The sequence below is a fragment of the Bubalus kerabau genome, chromosome 1 (assembly GCF_029407905.1).
Source record: "Bubalus kerabau isolate K-KA32 ecotype Philippines breed swamp buffalo chromosome 1, PCC_UOA_SB_1v2, whole genome shotgun sequence".
NCBI lineage: Eukaryota > Metazoa > Chordata > Mammalia > Artiodactyla > Bovidae > Bubalus > Bubalus kerabau.
This window is the reverse complement of record NC_073624.1, coordinates 108981443-109003549: the sequence shown is the minus strand read 5'-3', so window position 1 is coordinate 109003549 and position 22107 is coordinate 108981443.

Sequence of the window (22107 nt, the reverse complement as noted above, 5' to 3'; positions counted from 1 at the left end):
GGGAAAGAGACACGTGTACCCCAATGTTCATCGCAGCACTGTTTATAATAGCCAGGACGTGGAAGCAACCTAGATGTCCATCAGCAGATGAATGGATAAGAAAGCAGTGGTACATACACACAATGGAGTATTACTCAGCCATTAAAAAGAATACATTTGAATCAGTTCTAATGAGGTGGATGAAACTGGAGCCTATTATACAGAGTGAAGTAAGCCAGAAAGAAAAACACCAATACAGTATACTAACACATATATATGGAATTTAGAAAGATGACAACAATAACCCTGTATAGGAGACAGCAAAATAGACACTAATGTATAGAACAGTCTTATGGACTCTGTGGGAGAGGGAGAGGGTGGGAAGATTTGGGAGAATGGCATTGAAACATGTATAATATCATGTATGAAACGAGTCACCAGTCATGGTTCGATGCATGATACTGGATGCTTGGGGCTGGTGCACTGGGATGACCCAGAGGGATGGTATGGGGAGGGAGGAGGGAGGAGGGTTCAGGATGGGGAACACATGTATACCTGTGGCGGATTCATTTTGATATTTGGCAAAACCAATACAATATTGTAAAGGTTAAAAATAAAAAAAAATAAAAAAAATTAAAAAAATACAATTCTAAGAGAAAAAAAATAAATAAAAATAAAAAGTCAGTGGGTATTACCTCCATGGAAAGAGATAAATAGGCAAAGAGTTTGAGTACAGATGCTGGTACAAGAGCAGATTAAGTACAATGCAGATCAGGGAGTTCATTTTGTCTATCTGCTTTACCTGTGAGCTAAGAGTAGTGTGAGTTACAGGAGGATGAGGAGAGAAGAGAGGGATTTGTAATGTTCATTTTGGAAAGAGGAAATGGGAATGTCGCAGTCATGGGCAGTAACATAGTTTTCTTTATCACTATTACATAAATTCAAACAATGTTAATTTTTAGAGATTAAAAGGAACAAAAGACATTTCCCTTGTTTATGAAAAATTATCAATTTATTTAAAAGTGTTTTATTTCTAAAATTAGTATCTGATTAGAAGATTCTAGGGGCTCCCCTTGGAGAAGGCGATGGCACCCCACTCCAGTACTCTTTCCTGGAAAATCCCATGGACGGAGGAGCCTGGTAGTCTGCAGTCCATGGGGTCGCGAAGAATCGGACACGACTGAGTGACTTCACTTTCACTTTTCACTTTCATGCATTGGAGAAGGAAATGGCCACCCACTCCATGTTCTGGCCTGTAGAATCCCAGGGACAGGGGAGTCTGGTGGGCTGCCATCTATGGGGTCGCACAGAGTCAGAAACAACCGAAGTGACTTAGCAGCAGCAGCAGCAGGGGCTCCCCTAATGGCTCAGATGGTAATGAACCTGCCTGTAATGCAGGAGACCCAAGGTTTGATCCCTGCATCGGCAAGATCCCCTAGAGAAGGAAATAGTTACCCACTCCACTGTTCTTGCCTTGAGAATTCCGTGAACACAGGAGCCTGGTGGGCTGTAGTTTACAGAGTCACAAAGAGTTGGACCAGACTGAACAATGAATAGGAGTAGCTAGAGAGGGTCTTCAAGCTATTTCTTAAACTGGACTAAACAAATACCTGAAAGAAAAATGAGGTCACACTGTCATCTAAGTAGATCAGTATAAAATCATGCTGAGATTAAAAAAAAATATGTTGCTAAAGTTAAATGGAATTGGTATCACTTCAGATATATATACAATGCAATTATTGATTATCTCGTCAGATATTAAAGTACAATTGGAGATTTAAAGTTATAATTAGGAAAGGAAGTATGAGCATCATATCATTAGGAAGTTTTCTACCAAGTAGAAAAGATATACTTGTAAAGAAATCATAGCAGGTACTGTAAAGAATATGATAAAACAAATAGGTGCAATGTACAGGCTGGTTGATGGCAACTGTAACAAACATTCTTATTTGGGGCAGCTATATATTGTAGAGGCTTACTACAAAAATGAGAAGCACCACACTTTTCTCAGTTGATTTCTGATTAATTTATCTGTTCAACATATATTGATTGAGCATCAACTATATACCAGGAATTTTTTACATGCTGGGGTAAAGCAGTGAATTAGATAGATATTCTTGTCCTTGGGTTGCTTACAATCTAGTAGTAGGAAGAGACTGCTGCTGCTGCTGCTAAGTCACTTCAGTCGTGTCCGACTCTGTGCGACCCCATAGACGGCAGCCCACCAGGCTCCGCCATCCCTGGGATTCTCCAGGCAAGAACACTGGAGTGGGTTGCCATTTCCTTCTCCAATGCATGAAGTGAAAAGTGAAAGGGAAGTTGCTCAGTCGTGCCCGACTCTTAGTGACCCCATGGACTACAGCCTACCAGGCTCCTCCGTCCGTGAGATTTTCCAGGCAAGAGTACTAGAGTGGGGTGCCATTGCCTTCTCCGAGGAAGAGACTATACACACACAATTCATGTCATCTAGAGATAAGAAATATAAAAAAGTTATTAACTGACATACAAAGTTGGGAAGTCAAAGGAACCCATGCGGCATTTATAAATGCAAATAACAAGATGCAAGGAAAAGAAAGGGGGTGGAAATAAGATTAAAGATTTAATGAAACCTGTTAAATCTTTTGAATGTTGTATAAAAATGGATTTTATTCTGATGGCATTGTGAAACTACTAAAGGGTATCAAGCAACTGGGTGACTTAGATTTTTATTTCAAAGTAATTGCTTGCACAGTGGTGTAGTGTTTATTTTTATTTCTGGCTGTACTGCACAGCATGCATATTTTAGTTCCCTGACCGGGGATTGAACGTGTACCCCCTTCCCCCTTGCAGTGGAAACACAGAGTCTTCACAGTTGTGTAGAATTTGAATCACACAAAGAGACTAAACTAGCCTTTTAGATAAAAAAGTAAGGATGAAAATAAAATGAATGAAGGAAAGAATATGGGGAAAAGGGGAAAATAGAGGAAGAAAAAGAAAGAATTAAGGGCAGAAAGAAAACAACAAAATTCAGATTAGAAAAGCAAGAAACTATTTTCTGAATGAAATAAGGGTGAGTTCAAGAGATAATAGTACAGCATAGTATGACTCAAGGATCTCAAACCCAGGCTCTGTAACAACCTAGAGGGGTGGGATGGGGTGGGAAGAGGGAGGAGGGTCAAGAGAGAGGGGACATACATATACCTATGGCTGAGGTATGGCAGAAGCCAACACAGTACTGTAAAGTGATTATCCTAAAATGAAAAGTAAATTTTTGAAAAGAGAGATAATCAGCTCAGATCAGTCGCTCTGTCGTGTCCGACTCTTTGCGACCCCATGAATCGCAGCACGCCAGGCCTCCCTGTCCATCAACAACTTCCGGAGTTCACTCAGACTCACGTCCATCAAGTTGGTGATGCCATCCAGCCATCTCATCCTCTGCCGTCCCCTTTTCTTCCTGTCCCCAATCCCTCCCAGCATCAGAGTCTTTTCCAATGAGTCAACTCTTCGCATGAGGTGGCCAAAGTACTGGAGTTTCAGCTTTAGCATCATTCTTTCCAAAGAAATCCCAGGGCTGATCTCCTTCAGAATGGACTGGTTGGATCTCCTTGCAGTCCAAAGGACTCTCAAGAGTCTTCTCCAACACCACAGTTCAAAAGCATCAATTCTTCAGCGCTCAGCCTTCTTCACAGTCCAACTCTCACATCCATACATGACCACAGGAAAAACCATAGCCTTGACTAGATGAACCTTTGTTGGCAAAGTAATGTCTCTGCTTTTCAATATGCTATCTAAGTTGGTCATAACTTTTCTTCCAAGGAGTAAGCATCTTTTAATTTCATGGCTGCAGTCACCATCTGTAGTGATTTTGGAGCCCAGAAAAATAAAGTCTGACATTGTTTCCACTGTTTCCCCATCTATTTCCCATGAAGTGATGATGAAGAGAGATAAAAGTACAGCATAATTATTTAATCATAGGCCCTACTCCAGCCAGGCTCTCTGCTTCCTAATTGCATCTTGTCTACTCACTTCTGCATGATCTTGGGTAATGTCTTCCATTGTCTCAGATTAGTTGTAAAATGAGAATTGAATATAATTCATGTGATTGTTATTGGGACTGAAATAATTAATATATGTGTTTTTGTATGAAAAACTGTACCCGGCCATAATAAGTGATCAATAACTATTAGAAAATTAAAAAGCAAAATCTGTTGGCTTAGGGGATATAAAGAAAATCATAGAATAATATGTAGAAGATAACCTCAAATTTCTTGTTCCATTAATTGGACTCATGACAGTAGCACCAGTTTAGAGAGGGAAGCAGATTTAAAAGGTAATAATACGGTCATTAAAAAAATTATTTATTTATTTTACATTTTGATTTTGAATTACCTGAGGGATATCTTATTATTTTTGATTATTAGGGAATTGTATTTTCAATCAGGAGGCCAATGAGGACTTCCATATGGAAGACAAATATTTTTTAATCATTTCTGTGTAGGAGCAGTTGAAGTCATTCATCACAGACACCATCTAGGGAGACTATGTAGATTTACAAAAGATAAAAGTGTGCCCAATGCACACAGAATTAAACAAGAAAATTAAAAAGGTATAGTCAGGTTTGATGAAGAAATAAGAATGAAACATGTAAAGACATAAAGGGAATCAAGATTTTCTTGAATAAGAATATTCCATATTATCAAATTCTCCCACACAAAATAAGACAATATAAAATCTTCCCACTTTTTATCAATCATTAGTAGAAGAGTCACCAATATCTATATTTCTCCTATAGGTCTATTCAAGGCAATCTAGGATTTTTTATTACATTCCTCAAAATTCAGGAGCCAATCGCTTAATCCAAAAGACACACATTGTTAGGTATTTTTTATGGCAGGTCCCCACTTTCAGAAAACAAGATTTATATTGGTTTCCTATTGCTGCAATATTAATTCCTTACAACTACAGCCACTTAGAACAACACAAAATTATTATGTTACGGTTCTGGAGGTCAGAAATCCAAAAGGAGTTCATTGGATTAAAGGGAAGATATTGTTATGACTGCATCCATTTCTGGAAGCTGTTTGCGAGTATTTAATTTTCTTGCCTTAAACCAGCTTCTACAGATCTCTGGTCTCCCTAGGCTTGTGGTCTCCCTCCATCTTCAAAGCCAGCAATGATGGCCACTCAGGTTTTCTTCTGATGTCATCTCTCTGGTTCGAATCCTTTCCCCTCTTCCTTTTGGAGGGCCCTTGTGATTACACCGGCCCCACCCTGATGGTGGTAGTTTCGTCCCTCAGTCGTGTCCGATTCTTTGCGATCCCATGGACTGTAGTCCACCAGGCTCCTCAGTCCATGGGATTTCCCAGACAAGAATACTGGAGTGGGTTGCCATTTCCTTCTCCAGGGGATCTGACTCAGGGATTGAACCCAGGTCTCCTGCATTGCAGGTGGATTCTTTACTAACTGAGCCACCAGGGAAGCCCCCACCCTGGTAATTCAGAATAATCTCTTACTTTCAGGTAACTGATTGGCAAGCTTAATTCCACTTGCAATTTTAATTACCTCTTGATATGTAGCATAACATATCGACAAGTTCTAAGAGTAATGATGTGGATATTTTGTAGGGCCATTATTCTACCTACCACAGTATCATTCATGACATAGCTGAATGTAGTTCGAGGAATATGTTTGTGACATAAACCAGATTATATTGTGTCCATGAATGGAAGGATGTTCTAGAAGGGAACATTACCACTTACGTGGAATATGGTGAAGAGAATATGGGAGAAATAGGAGAAACAGATAAAACAACTTCCTTTTTGTTGTTTATTACTAAGATAATTGATACTTCAAAACATGCCCATAGGATGGTACACATTGGTTTGCTACAGTCTTGTAAATATGAATGGCATCCAGAATAACTAAAAGGTTTTTTTTAAAGTTGCAGCAAGAATCAGTATGTGTATTATATAGCACATCAGCCATCTTCCTTGCCTTTATTTTAACTAAGTTTCTTTGCTTTTGTGGATTAGAAGTGAAAGTGGTAAAGATTTAAGAACTGACCTATGTTGAACATGAGAAATTATCACAGCACAGAAGGTAAGAGAATGTTCTCTGCAATAAGATTTTTTCCAAAGTGATATCACAACACATTCACCACAAATAATGGAATTTAAAAGACTGGTATTATCAAGTATTGGTGTAGATGTGGAGCTATCAGAACTCACATACTACTGATGGAAAAGTAAATTGATTCAACCATATTTGAAAATGAATTGGAACTCTTTCAAATAACTCAGAAAATCAGTTTTCTGGACAAATATAGAATCTTTGAAGAACTCTACTCTGGGATATATCACTATCAGAAATGTGTGTGTGTATATATATATATATGTCAACCACACACATGAAAGATGGTTTTATCAATCTTATTTGTAATAATCTGGAAGCAATCCAAATGTATATCAAAAGAGAAATTGTTTTACATTCATACCATGGAATACTCCACACAATTAATTACTCTTATACACAATAGCATGAATAAATCTCACAAATATAATATTGAATGAAAGTAGCTGGATTCAAAATAATGCCCACTTTATAATTCCATTTATATAGAGAATTGTAATTCAAAGCAATTGATAATTTAAGTCTTGATAGTAACCGTTGGAAAGGAGAAGAATAGTGACTGGGATGGAATTAAGAGAGCTCCTATGAGCACTCTTTAGGAAGCTATCTCCAGTATAAAATAGAAAAAATGACAAATTTCTAGTTTGCAACATGATTATGCGAGTGTAGTCACTGTTAAAATTTGACAAGGTATATACTTATGATTTGTATACTTTAAATGTTTGCTATATGAATTAAAAAGTGTCATGAAATTTTATAATATATAAATTCAGAAGTAGTGAGGAGGTAAGACGTGGTAATGCCAGTTTGACTTGAAAATACTCAGGGCATTTGGTAATGGGGATAAATGCAAAAAGTCATTTATTTTAAAAAAATTCCTAAATTCAAGATTAAAAAGAATTGGCAATAATCAAAGAATATCTTCCAAGTCAACCTGTAACTGATTGCTCATATACTCTATTGAAATCAGAGACGATAAATGAGAAAACCGATTGGTTTTACAGAAGAAACTCCTAAAGTAAAACATTTGTCATTGAATTTCTTTGGAAAATAAAATGTTATTTTAGCCTACAAACTAGTAAGATTTCAAAACGGTCATTAGAACTCCAAAGAAGTTTTGATACAACTAAATATAAATTGTCATGTGCACAGATGTTACTCTAGTTTATCCTATATTAACTAAAATTTTAGCTTGTGATAGTTCATCTCTTCAAGCAAAGGCTATGATCCCAAATGAAATGCCAGATGGCTAAAAGGTTGTTTCATGCACTCAGGAAATCATATCCAAAAATTCTGAGGGCTGTATTCAATAGGCCATTGTTATATTTGGCCTGGATTATTTAAATATGCAGTAGGATGTAAAATGCAGACAAGAATTTATTTAAAAATCATCTGACTTTTTGTACTACATAATTTCTACACTTGCAATCATTTAAAAAAAATTCTCTAGTTGTTTTGCTTTTAATTTACTGGGATTGCCATATAACTATTTCATCCCTTTTCTCAGACATGAGTGCTGGAATATTCATTGAGCTAAGCTCTGGATCATTTCATAGTATCTACCTTTTGATTTCAAGTGGCTCTAGCAAGTATTGGGTTTAAGTATATTTTGTTAAGGAATTTGGCAAATTAAGAACATAAAAGTTTTTCTGGAATCACTTTGTGAAGCCAAATTTTAGCTCTGCTAAATAAAAGTGATGAATTAATTCAGAAATTTAAATAAGCCTCCCAATTTAAAATAATAAATCCCTTCTACTTCCTAGCAGGAGGGAACCAACCATTTATAAAGACTTTGATAACTGAGAACATATACAAATGTAATAGGTTCAATTTAAGATGAGTGCTTATTTTTATTGAAAGTGTATCAGAGAAAACCATCCTGAACAACATTTTCTCCTGTGAAGTCAAAATAAAGAAATTCAATGACAAATGTTTTGCTTTAGGAGTTTCTTCTGTAAAAGTATACATGCAAAGTATTAAAATGGTACTGACCAAAGACCAGTTCATTACTTAAGAAACTATGATTCCTATGACAGAAGCATTATTATATTTTGAAACTTATATTTCTAATATAATTATATTGTATTAGAAAATTTGGGACCTAATCCTTAATTTAACATTATAAAACACAGCTAAAATTTTTGGCTATTTCTTCCTCTTATAGGAATTTTCATTTGATGTTAATAATCTCTGTAATCCTATTATATCTGAAAGTCCATAAATTAACATACAATACATGAAAATATGCTTTTGTGTATTGTTTTTAAATTTATCATTTATAATATTTATACACTGCAAATAACCAGATCATTGGTTTTTCAAGTGTATTGGTATTAGATACCGTCTTTCAGGGGCTTCCCAGGTGGCACAGTAGTAAAGGAATCTGCCTGCAATTGCAAGAGGTGTGGATTCAATCCCCACGTCGGGAAGATCCCCTGAAGTAGGAAATGCCAACCCACTCTGGTATTCTTGCCTGGAAAATTCCATGGACAGAGGAGCCTGGTGGGCTACATTGCATGGAGTCACAGAGAGTCAGACACTACTGAACGACTGAGCACAGATACCACCTTTCAAATGAAATCTTAGTACAGAGGAAAAAACAAAGAAAACAGGTATAAACTGAATTGGTCCTGTTGGTGTTTGGGAGATGCAGGGCTCAATCTCTGCTGGAACTTTCTATTTTGACTCCTAAATAGAACTTTCCACAGTTGCAAAGGGTTTTTTAAATGCAGCTCAAAAATTTCTAGTCTATGACAATACATACTTCATTTTCACTTTCATGCATTGGAGAAGGAAATGGCAACCCACTCCAGTGTTCTTGCCTGGAGAATCCCAGGGATGGGGTCGCACAGAGTTGGACACGACTGAAGCAACTTAGCAGCAGCAGGAAATAACAGCTTAAAGAGTAGATCTCATTTAGTTTCCCTCTCCTCAGAACAGTATTTTTCAAGCCAAAGAAGAAACTCTTTTAGTTGCTGGAAACCGATATAGAAGACATACCTGGGCCTGCTATTGAGATCAATAGCAAACTAAGATACGTCTGTGAGTACATTCTGGTGCTGTGTCTGACAGTTCATGGATTACTTAAATAATTTACTTAACCAAATGTTCAGAAAGGGATCTAGCCCCAATAAGGAATAAAGACTTACAAAGGACTCAGACTCTACACAGGGTGCATCTTTCCCAGAAGATATGTGACCGATTTTCACTTTTATCACTTACGTAGGAAACAACAGTTTCTTTGGGCAAATTCATTAAGCAAATATTTGTGTTAATTCAGTAATTATTTAGATAAGCCCCAAACTTGTGCTCCTGTAGACAATAGGAGAGAACATGTAACACTGCCAATTAGATAACTAAAGGTGCTATGACGTATTCCTTAAAATTCCATGCTTTCTTTTATAATGAAAATTTAAGAGTGGTTATTTCCTTCCTATCACCAGTAAATGAAAGTGGGAAGGCTGTTAAAGATAGTGCAGTTGTAAAAGCTCTAAATGCTAAATATTTAAAAGCTTATCAGACACTCTTAATCTAAAACCATTCATATTTCTGCATAAAATGGGAATGGCAATAATATAATGCAACACAAAGTGTTACAGTAAAAATTACATGAAATAACATGCACAAAGCTTTTAGAACAGCGTCTGGCAAAAAGGAAGTATTATAGAAGAATTAAAATTTTATTCTTTAAATTACCAAGCAAATGATACTATATAATAAAGGATAAAGATCAAAGCCTAATTTCTTATGAGTATCAACTTCAGTTCAGTTCAGTTTCACTCAGTCATGTCCAACTTTTTGCAACCCCATGAATCGCAGCACGCCAGGCCTCCCTGTCCATCACCAACTCCCAGAGTTCACTCAGACTCACGTCCATCGAGTCGGTGATGCCATCCAGCCATCTCATCCTGTGTCGTCCCCTTCTCCTCTTGCCCCCAATCCCTCCCAGCATCAGAGTCTTTTCCAATGAGTCAACTCTTCGCATGAGGTGGTCAAAGTATTGGAGTTTCAGCTTTAGCATCAGTCCTTCCAAAGAACACCCAGGACTGATCTCCTTTAGAATGGCAAAAACATGCTGAAAGTGATATCCAGGGTAGTGTACATGGATATGGGAACCTTACTTTTAATTCAGCTAATTTGTGCTTCTAGATGAATTTCACTTTGGTCACCTGGTCACGGTCTGGGTACACAAAATGGTTATTTAAATAGTGTTAAAAATCAGTAGCAAGATATTATATACTTCATAGATATAATAATATTATATCAGATTCATAACCAAACTAAAAAATAACAATTTTATGTATAATTTATACAGGCATACCTCAGAGATATTGCACATTCAGTTCCAGACCACGAAAATAAGGTGAATCTCGCAAGAAAGCGAGACACACAAATTTTGGGGATGTTTCCCAATGCTCATAGTTATCCTATACTATATTCTATTAAATATGGAATAGCAATATGTCTAAAAAACAATGTGCCTACCTTAATTTAAAAATACATTATTGCTAAAATATGCTAATCATCATTCAAGCCTGTAGCAAGTAGTAGTAGTTACATCAAAGATCACAGATCACCATCACAAATAGAGTCATGAAAAAGTTTAAAGTATTGTGACAATTACTGAAAGATGACACAGAGTCACAAAGTGAGCAAATGCTGTTGGAAAAATTGTGCCAATAGATTTGGTTGATGTGGGTTGCCACAAGTCTTGGTTTAAAAAGAAAAAAAAAGAGGCAAGCTCTGCAAAGATCAGTAAAGCACAATGCAGTAAAATGAGTCATGCATATACAGTAAGACCAATATTGTTGATAAGGAAAAAGGCAGATATGACTGCAAATCTTAATGGTAGGTCATCAACTTCCTTAAGGCATCTGTTTCTTTAAGCCCTCAGAGTGCATTATTTTCCTTATGTGTGACACACAAAAATAGCACTTAGGAACACCTTATAGTTTAAATGAGCAAAAATGGATTTATATATCAAAAGGGTCTACTGTCAAAATGCTTTAAAATTTGTCTTTTAATTAGTCTTCACCAAATTATTTAGGTTCTCTGAAATTGAGCTTTTACAACAGTAAAGAAAATGCTTTAAGCAAAGTAAGGGAAAGAGACAATACTTGGCTTATAGTGTCACTGTGGGAGTTGAGAGATGAAATTTAAATTCATTTAAATTCATTATTACTCAGTAAATATTACTGTTACTCATTGTTACTGAAAGATAGAAAACAGTAAATGACAGAGATAATCACTATCCTCATGGAGCTTATAAAAGCATTATAAAAGACATGTGTTTTTTCCCCCTCTCATGAATAGATTATCTGTTTGCTCTGTACAAAATTTTAAGATATCTTTGACTCAAGTTTGCAAAGGAGAAAAAAGATGAATATTAGAAAAAATATAATTATATCCAAGGGACATTTCCCCATATGCTGAAGTTAATGTTTTTTTGTTATGAAATCCGAATCATCTTATTATTGCAGGTTTTCTGGATATTTGTTTTGCATTTCATCTAAAATACACGACAGTATTAATTTATTATCCTCCCAAATACGAAATGATTACAAAATTATTTTTCAAAACTTCGAAGCTGAAGGAAATTCAAACTAAAAGACGAAAAATACGGAATCTTATAGTCAAAGTGTTGACTACTTATCGCAACTAGTAAGCATTGTTCTTGATTAGTCTGATTTTTTATCTGGTAATTCAGAAGGACTGGAATATTTTTGCATGAGTACTATTATTGCAGGCTGGTTACTTTACTTCACAACCTATCTTCTGAAAGTTCAACAACTCTTTGGGTTTTTTTATTTTCTTATAATTTCGAATGCATTAAGACATTAAGCAAGTCAGGGCTATTAGGCACTATTTGTGTTTTGCTTTTCTTTTCTGTTCCTATGAACAGAGGGAACAATATGGTAGAGTACTTGCTTACATCAATACTTGAACCTAATGAACACCATCTGGAGGAAGAGAAACCTGAATATTTGCATACATTGGGCATATATAACATATTGCTGCAAAACTGATTAATAGTTGTATTTAACAGGCCACAATTAGCTGTATTTACATCTTGGTGCCAGTGGGAAAGTAGAAAATGAATACTTATCATTACACCCTTGCCTTACTTTGAACATACTGTTAACCAGTGTAGTGTGGTTAACCTGTGTGAACAATATTTCTGAAAACTCTAATGTGAAAATGAATGATTTCCTTCTTTCCATTCTCTGTAGCAGAGGGTACAAAAGCACACTAGATAATTTATTTTTAAAATGCTTTAAACCCTGTTTTACTTATATATTTTATAAAAGGAAAATAAACATTTTTTATGGTGAAAGGAGTCAACATGTTTCCTATTAAGATCTGTAAAATCCTAAGACTATTTTCAATTTTAAGCTTTATTTTAGAAATACAAGTATATATTATTTTCTATAATGACATACCAAAGCGTGAACATTTGCTTTAAATAATGTATCCACACCAGAGTCATCAGGTGAAAACTTTTGATTCCACACATCTGACAAAATAGAGAAATGATGCTTCTTTTGAAAGTACCTCAGGCAGAATTTTAAAGAGCAATTTAAGACACTCATTCACTAATCCTTCTAAAGAGAAGAACTGAAATCAATACATTTTTTTCCTTTACCAACTATGACGTCTTATATTTTCCTCTTCCCTGTCTCCCTCTCTCTCTTCCTATTTCTTAAACACATATACATGTATATGCGTGTGTGCACACTCACAACCCAAACCCTAAGCTGTATAACTTAGTGTACATAAGAAGATAGTGGATAAGAAAATGAATTTGAACAAACTTGTTCAAATTCATATCTATTAATAACAACACACTTTTCTTCTATCCGTATTTCTATACATATGTTAAGAACAGCACTTAGCGAGGACACATTATATGTAAACAGTCATGTTTTATGTATACTACACAGAACAACTCACAATTTAACATAACATACAAATCACCTGGGGACTGTGTGAAAATGGAGATGCTGATTAAGCTGGTCTGTAGAGAGCTCCTTACTAACATACTCCCAGTGTTTCAGATGTGTCCTCCAAGGACTGTGTTAGAATAGGAAAATTTGAGACCATTTACAGGAAACTTCAAGCACAGACAATTTAAGCCGTTTTCCCAGAGAAGCAAATAAATTTAAATCAAAAATTAACAAGGGATGTAATGTGTATTCACATCCAGGAAGTTCATCTCCAGACCCCCACACTTTTCTTCCCAACCCTATATTCTCTGGGAGTTAATTAAGGCTAAGTGTCAGAATGTGCTCTCGCAAGGGTAAGGCAAAGAGAATCTGGGACAGAGGAGCAAAGCGGGAGGCAGACTGAGCTAAAGGGGAGACAGAAATGAGGGGAAGAGAAAAGGCAAAACAAAGACTAAGTTTATAACAAAACATATGTGTTAATTGCTTCCTTTCCATTGCAAGAAACTGAAATCCATGATTCAGTCACTCAATAATGATAAGCAGGATCATTTGCTTGATAATCCCTGAAAAGCAATGACTAGTAAAGGTATTGGTCCACTTCAACTAGATTATCAAATTTGTGGTCATAGAGTTGTTCCTAATATTCATTTATTATTCTTTCAATTTCCATAAGATGTTCATTGTTGCCCTCCCCCCATCTTATTTCTGATACTAGTAATTTGCTTTTTTCTCTAGTAGAGGCTCATTTATTTTATTGATCTTTTCAAAGATCAAGCTTTTATTTCATTTTCATTTTCCTGCTTTCAAATTCATTGATTTCATCTCTATTTTTTTTTTTTTCTTCTTTGGATTTTATTTGCTCTTATTTTCCTAGCTTTCTAAGGTGGAATATCAAATTCATTGATTTCATCTCTTTTTTTTCTACTTTGGATTTTATTTGCTCTTATTTTCCTAGCTTTCTAAGGTGGAAACTTAGATGATTGAATTTAGATTTTTCTTCTTTTCTAATATAAGTATTCAATGTTATACATTTCCCTCTAAGCACTGCTTTTGCTGTACTCCACAAATTTTGAATATTGTATTTTTATTTTAACTCAAAATATTTTACAGTTTTCCTTGAGATTTCTTTTATGACCCATATGTTATTTAGAAGTGTGTATGCTGCTTCAGTCATGTCTGACTGTGTGTGACCCCATAGACGTCAGCCCACCAGGCTCCCCCAACCCTGGGATTCTCCAGGCAAGAACACTGGAGTGGGTTGCCATTTCCTTCTCCAATGCATGAAAGTGGAAAAGTGAAAGTGAAAGTGAAATCGTGTCCGACTCTTAGCGACCCCATGGACTGTAGCCCACCAAGCTCCTCCATCCATGGGATTTTCCAGGCAAGAGTACTGGAGTGGGGTGCCATTGCCTTCTCCAAGAAGTGTGTATAATCGCCACATATTTGGAATTTTTGTTATCAGTAAGACATAGTTGAACTCAACACCACCATTAATCAGCTGTATATAATTAATATCTGTAGACTATTTCATCCAACAACAGCAGAAAAAAGATTTGTATCAAGTGTTCATGGGACATTCACCAAGGTACAACACATTCTGGGCCGTAAAACACACTTGAACAACAACAACAAAAAAAATAGAACTTAAGCAGCATTAGATCTTAGATCACAATGAAATTAAACTAGAAGTCAACTATGTCTTACTGATTTTCTGCTTGCTGAATCTATTCATTTCTGAGAGAGCAGTGTTGAAGTCTCCAACTATGAAAAGTGATTCTATTTCTCCTGGAAATTCCAGCAGTGTTTGTACCATGTAGTCTGATGTTCCATTGTCAGACACGTTTAAGAACTGTCGTCTTTTTGGAGAACTGACCTCTTTGTTATTATGTAATACTTTTCTTTGATTACTTTCTCTGCTTTGAAGTCAGCTCTGTCTGAAAATAATATCACCACTCCTGTTTTTATTTTTGTCCGAAAGTGAAAGTCACTCAGTTGTGTTCGACTCTTTGCAACCCCATGGACTATACAGTCCACGGAATTCTCCAGGCCAGAATACTGGAATGGGTAGCCTTTTCCTTCTCCAGGGGATCTCCCCAACCCAGGGATTTTTAACCCAGGTCTTCTGCATTGCAGGCAGATTCTTTACTGCCTGAACCATCAGGGAATATATTATTTTTCTCCACCTATTTACTTTTTTTTTATTTTATTTTTAAACTTTATAAAATTGTATTAGTTTTGCCAAATATCAAAATGAATCCGCCACAGGTATACATGTGTTCCGCATCCTGAACCCTCCTCCCTCCTCCCTCCCCATACCATCCCTCTGGGTCGTCCCAGTGCACTAGCCCCAAGCATCCAGTATCGTGCATTGAACCTGGACTGGACCTATTTACTTTTAACCCATGTCTTTATATTCAAAGTGAGTTTCTTTTAGACAACATATAATTGGGGTCTTATTTTTTTAATCCATCTGACAATCTTTGTCTTTTAATCAGCATATTTACATCATGGCATAAAGAGCAATTATTGATATGGTTTGATTAATCTAATATATTCATGACTGATGTCTATTTGTTCCCCTTATTCTTTTTCCTATTTTTGTCTTTCACTGTTTTCTTCCTTTTTTGGTTTGAATTGATAATTCTAATAATTACATTTTCTCTCGCCACTTAGTTTATCAGTATATCTAAAAAAATGTTTTTTTAGTGGTTGCTCTAGAATTTGGATTCTTCACCAGGTAAGTAAGGTACTAGGGAAGGCACATGCACACTAAAATTTGGAATATACATTTTTAACTACTTCAGGTACACTTTTAAATAACACTATACCACTTCATGAGTGATGTGAGTATCTTATAAAAGCAAAATAATCCTAACTCTTTCCTCCTGTTTCTTGTTTCAATACTCTTTCATTTCACTTGTATTAATTTCACTTATGCAGCCTACATAGATATACATATATACATATGTATACACAAAAGACATGCATAAATCTACATAACTGAAAAAACTTTCCTGTTAGATCAAGAGTAAGAAAAATAAACATTTTTACTTTACTTTTCTACTTATTCTTTCCTCAGTGTTCTTCCTTTAATTAGATCCATATTTCTGATGTTTATTATTTCCCTTCATTCTAAAGAGCAAGACAAGTCTACTGGTAACATATTCTCTCAGTTTTTATTTGCTAAGAAAGTCTCTATTTCTTCATCACTTTTGAAGGATAATTTTGCAGTCTGCAGAATTCTAGGTTGGTGGTTTTCTTTTTCTCTCAATACTTTAAATATTTTACTACACTTCCTTCTTGCTTGAATATTTTCTAAAGAGAAGATGGATGTCTTATTTGAAAAGATAAAGGTGTTTTTACCGTCTGGGTTCTTTTAGGACTGTTTAACTTTGAATTTCTGTAGTTGAAAGATGATATACCTGAGGCCTTTTTTTGGAGGGGTACTTATCCTGGTTGGTGTTCTCTCAGATTTGTTGATGTGTGATTAGTAGCTATAATTTAGGAAATTCTCAAGCATTATGGTTTCAAATATTTCTGTTCTTTTCTCTGCTTCTGGTGTGGCAATTGTATGTATTTTATACATTTTTTGTAGTTACTCCACAGTCCTTGGATACTCTGATTAGGTTTAGTCTTTGCCCTCTTGGCTTTTCAATCTGAGGATTCTATTGCTATATCCTCTATTTCATAAATTTTTTCTTATCCAATGTCCAGTCTACTAATAAGTTCATTAAAAGCATTCTCAATTTCTGTTAAGTTTTTAATTTCTAACATTTTATTTAAGATCTTCATCTCTTTTCTTGTATTGCTCATGTCTTACCTGCCATCTACTTATTCCTAGGAGCCCTGAGTGTATTAATCACAGTTGCTTGAAATTCTTGATTTGAAAAATCCATCATTCCTACCATGTCTGCTTCCAACGCTTCATCTTTCTCTCTTAAAAAAAAATTATTGTGCCTTTTGGTATGCTTTGTACTTTTGATAAGTGGACATAATGTACTGTGTAAAAGGAGCTCTGGAAATAAGTCCTTACTAATGTGGTAGTGTGGTGTGTGGTGTGTGGGGTGTGTGGTGTGTGTGTGTTGGGGGTATGTGTTCTACAGTCCTTGGTTAGGTCTTAGTTTGACTGAGCTTATGCCTCTAAACTATGAACTTCAAAAGTGTTTCATAGTTTTTTCTCCCCACTTAGGCAGGGTGGCAGGAGTAGGGTATTCCTCTTCTTCATATCAGTTAGGCTCTGATAATACCTCAGTAGGTTAGATGCTGGTTAACTTGTTTCTCTTAAGGCAGGCCTTATTAAAGAGAACAGGAGTGCTCTGGCATACTTCAGAATGTTTTGTTGTTCTGTTTTGCTTTTCATTTTTCTCTTCTAGAAGGTTGAAGGCATTTATTTCTAATATTTATTATAGGAAATGGAAAGCTCCTACAAGTGGTTCTCAATATACTGTGGGCCCTCTAAGAGCGGGGCCCCCTCTGGAGTTCTTAAATCTCACTGCTGTCTGCACTGAACCTTGAGAGATTTGTCAGTTACAGTTCCTGTTTTCCTATCCTGGCCCTGGTTCCCAAGGGTATTTCCAATCAAGAGACTGCTATGGTAAGATGGACTCCTGTACAATGCTGGGGGTGGCAATTTGCACTATAAACTCACTTTTCTTATGGATCTAAGAAAAGTTGTTGATTTTTCAGTCTCTTTAGCTAATGATTACAACAGAGTGGCAAGTTCTTTGGAACCAGAAACTAGAAGTCCCTATTCACTATTTCGAATAGTTACGGTGTTTTGTTTTAAACCTCAACCTAATAGCAGTTAGCTTAATGAAAACTCAATATAAGAAATAACTTAAATGGACCAATATAAGGAAGGTAGGCCATTCTATGTGAGTGATGGTTTTTATCTCTAGAATTTCTCAAGCCAAAGTTAACTACCTATCAGTGATCCCATGAAGAGTTTTCTGACATGAGAGAGAAGAGGAAAAAAATAACATCTAAGTTAAATAGTCAAATAAATTTTCATTCAAATTGGCAAAAGTGAAAAAGAGTAAATGGGAGCACAATAGTAATTATGATGAGCAGTAATTGTAAATCTGGACCACCTCAAGTGAAAAATGGTCACCCAAATTTGTAAGTCTCTTTTAATGTTATGATTTAGAGATTAAGACATGGCAATATGTAACAACATTATTTACTGAAAGTTTTAATTAGCTTTTATGGAGCTAGATATAGTATTAATTCCTTCTCCAGTGAATAGAAAAGTCATAGCCCTGGCAACAAAAATATTAGTTCCAAGATTCAAGTCAGATGGACCAAATCTAAAGACCAATTCTGAATCTTTGCCTTTGATATCATTACTGAAGACTAAAAAGCTGATACAAGAAAATAGAATCATTGTCAGACACACGTCAGTGTTCAAAAACTAAAATGGGACCTAGCTTCAAATATCCTAAGAGAAAATTGCAAATCATATCCAGAATTAAATTATAAAATTAGGATAATTATACATCTTTCTGAATACATGAGGACAATCAAATCTGTGTAGCTAAGAAACAACATGTATACAACAGACAAATAGAGGAACTAAGGAAACAGAGGAAAAATGCAAAGAATGAGAAGATTCTAATTGCTTAAGATGAATTATTGCTTTGTGCTGTCAGCTAGAGAGCTTCAAATTCCCCAAATTCATCTTAATTGGTCTCAGGAAGTTATCCTGCTTACTGTTCTCATCATCTTGTAAGAGGTGTAGGCTTATAAAGCAGAAATTCCTTTAGTCTAATCCCAGTACTGTCTGCATTTAAGGAAACACCTAAGAAGAATGCATACTTATTGAAATTGCTCTAAAATGTAAGTGCAGAGCAGAGGCAGAAATGGAAAGATATCAAAAAGAAGTGATGTATGAGAAAGGAATCTCTTTTGTACAGCTGTCCTTTTCATTTTAATCATAAAAGACAGGATCAAAAATCAAGACCTTTGTTTTCCCATATTTTAGTCCTGATCAGCAGGCAAGAGAATGGGTTAAACTTTTTTATCCTTCAGTTCAGTTCAGTCTCTCAGTTGTGTCTGTCTCTCTGTGACCCCATGGACTGCAGCTTTTTATCCTTCAGTTCAGTTCAGTTGCTCAGTCGTGTCCGACTCTTTGCGACCCCATGAATAGAAGCACGCCAGGCCTCCCTGTCCATCACTAACTCCCAGAGTTCACTCAAACTCACGTCCATCGAATCAGTGATGCCATCCAGCCATCTCATCCTCTGTCGTCCCCTTCTCTTCCTGCCCCCAATCCCTCCCAGCATCAGAGTCTTTTCCAATGAGTCAACTCTTTGCATGAAGTGGCCAAAGTACTGGAGTTTCAGCTTTAGCATCAGTCCTTCCAAAAAACACCCAGGACTGATCTCCTTTAGGATGGACTGGTTGGATCTCTTTGCAGTCCAAGGGACTCTCAGAGTCTTCTCTAACAACACAGTTCAAAAGCATCAATTCTTCAGCATTCAGCTTTCTTCACAGTCCAACTCTCACATCCATACATGACCACTAGAAAAACCATAGCCTTGACTAGATGGACTTTTATTGGCAAAGTAGTGTCTCTGTTTTTGAATATGCTATCTAGGTTGGTCATAACTTTCCTTCCAAGGAGTAAGTGTTTTTTAATTTCATGGCTGCAATCACCATCTGCCGTGATTTTGGAGCCCCAAAAAATAAAGTCTGACACTGTTTCCACTGTTTCCCCATCTATTTGCCATGAAGTAATGGGACCAGATGCCATGATCTTTGTTTTCTGAATGTTGAGCTTTCAGCCAACTTTTTCACTCTCCTCTTTCACCTTCATCAAGAGGCTTTTTAGTTCCTCCTCTTCACTTTCTGCCATAAGGGTGGTGTCATCTGCATATCTGAGGTTCTTGATATTTCTCCCGGCAATCTTGATTCCAGCTTGTGCTTCTTCCAGCCCAGCGTTTCTCATGATGTTCTCTGCATATAAGTTAAATAAGCAGGGTGACAATATACAGCCTCGACGTACTACTTTTCCTATTTGGAACCGGTCTGTTGTTCCATGTCCAGTTCTAACTGTTGCTTCAGGACCTGCATACAGGTTTCCCAAGAGGCAGGTCAGGTGGTCTAGTATTCCCATCTCTTTCAGAATTTTCCACAGTTTATTGTGATACACACAAAGACTTTGGCATAGTCAATAAAGCAGACATAGATGTTATCCTGGAACTCGCTTGCTTTTCCAATGATGGATGCTCTAAATTTAAATCATTCTAAAAGCTTCTACTTCTTTGAGCATGTTTGCTTCTCTGAAAAATGTAGCAATATATGTAATAACAGTATAAATAAGAAATAAAATAATTGAAACAATGATTTCCTTTGAAATGATCCTGGAATCTGAAATAGGTAGTATTTGTTACAAGAACTTGCAACAAAGTATAGTGGTTACAGAAAATGCTGGTACAGTTCCAAAGTAAGTTCCATAGTCACATTCTTTATAATATACTCACTTTTAGCAGGTTCAGTTCAGTTCAGTTGCTCAGTCATGTCTGACTCTTTGCGACCCCATGAATAGAAGCATGCCAGGCCTCCCTGTCCATCACCAACTCCCGGAGTTCACTGAGACTCACGTCCATCAAGTCCGTGATGCCATCCAGCCATCTCACCCTCTGTTGTCCCCTTCTCCTCCTACCCCTAATCCCTCCCACATCAGGGTCTTTTCCAATGAGTCAACTCTTTGCATGATGTGGCCAAAGTATTGGAGTTTCAGCTTTAGCATCAGTCCTTCCAAAGAACACCCAGGACTGATCTCCTTTAGAATGGACTGGTTGGATCTCCTTGCAGTCCAAGGGACTCTCAAGAGTCTTCTCCAACAACACAGTTTTAAAGCATCTATTCTTTGGTGCTCAGCTTTCTTCACAGTCCAACTCTCACATAGTTACTTTTAAAAGTCTAGTATCAACCAAATAATCCAATTGTTTCTTATTTCTCTTTACTTTCAATAGAGTTTTCTTCAATAGATTGCAAGGAGAATGCTATACCTCTAACTTCTTATTCCTGAGATTCTAGTCATTTTTAATACTCTCAAATTTAATTTTACATCTCTGACATTTCCCCAACTTCCTGGTTTCCATGCATCTTTATCTACAGCAGAGGGCATTAGGTTTTTGCTTATGAAGCCAACTACAGACTCCCACTGTGTCTTTTTTTAGGGCAATGGTTACAGAATTCACTAATGACACTACTTTACCTCCACAGTGAGGATTTCCTGGCGGCTCAGATGGTAAGGGATCTGCCTACAATATGGTAGACCCAGATTTGATCCCTGGGTTGGGAATATCCTCTGGAGGAGGGAATGGCTACTCACTCCAATATTCTTGCCTGGAGAATTACATGGACAGAGGAGCCTGGCCAACTAAATTCCATGGAGTTGACTCAACTGAGTGACTAAGACTTTCACCCCTTTCAACTGATTATCACAGCGGAAGCATATCTTCTCAGCGGTGTCACTAACGTTCTCTTACTAGGAATTAAGTCTTTGTCCACTGGAAATGGGGTTGCTCATTAGTATTTCTGTCTAGGCAAAAAATTAAATAAGATTGGCAGGTGCATACCTAAATCTCTTCAGCTCTATTTTTACTTCCTAATTAATAAAGCTGGAAACAAGCAGAAAATAAGCAATCTCAGAGTCACAGATTTTTTTTTTTTTTAACCCTCAGTTCTAGGACCTCAAATGCTGGCCTCCATAGAGTGGGAAGTGGGCTGTGTAGATGTCATTGATTTGGTTATTTGCTCCCTTGACTGACTGCCTCCTCATGGAGAGTAACACTTCACCTAATATCCATTCATTCAACTGCCCAAACATAGGGACTTTCCTGGTGCTCCAGTGGTTAAGAATCTGCCTGCCAATGCAGGGGACATGGGTTGGATCCCTGGTCCAGGAGCATCCTACATGCTGCAGAGCAACTAAGCCCATGTGCTACAACTACTGAGCCTATGCTCTAGAGCCTGGGAGCTGAAGCTACTGAAGTCTACATGCCGAGAGCCTGCGCTCTGCAACAAGAGAAGCCCACAGTGAGAGGCCCATGCACTGCAGCTAGAGCAG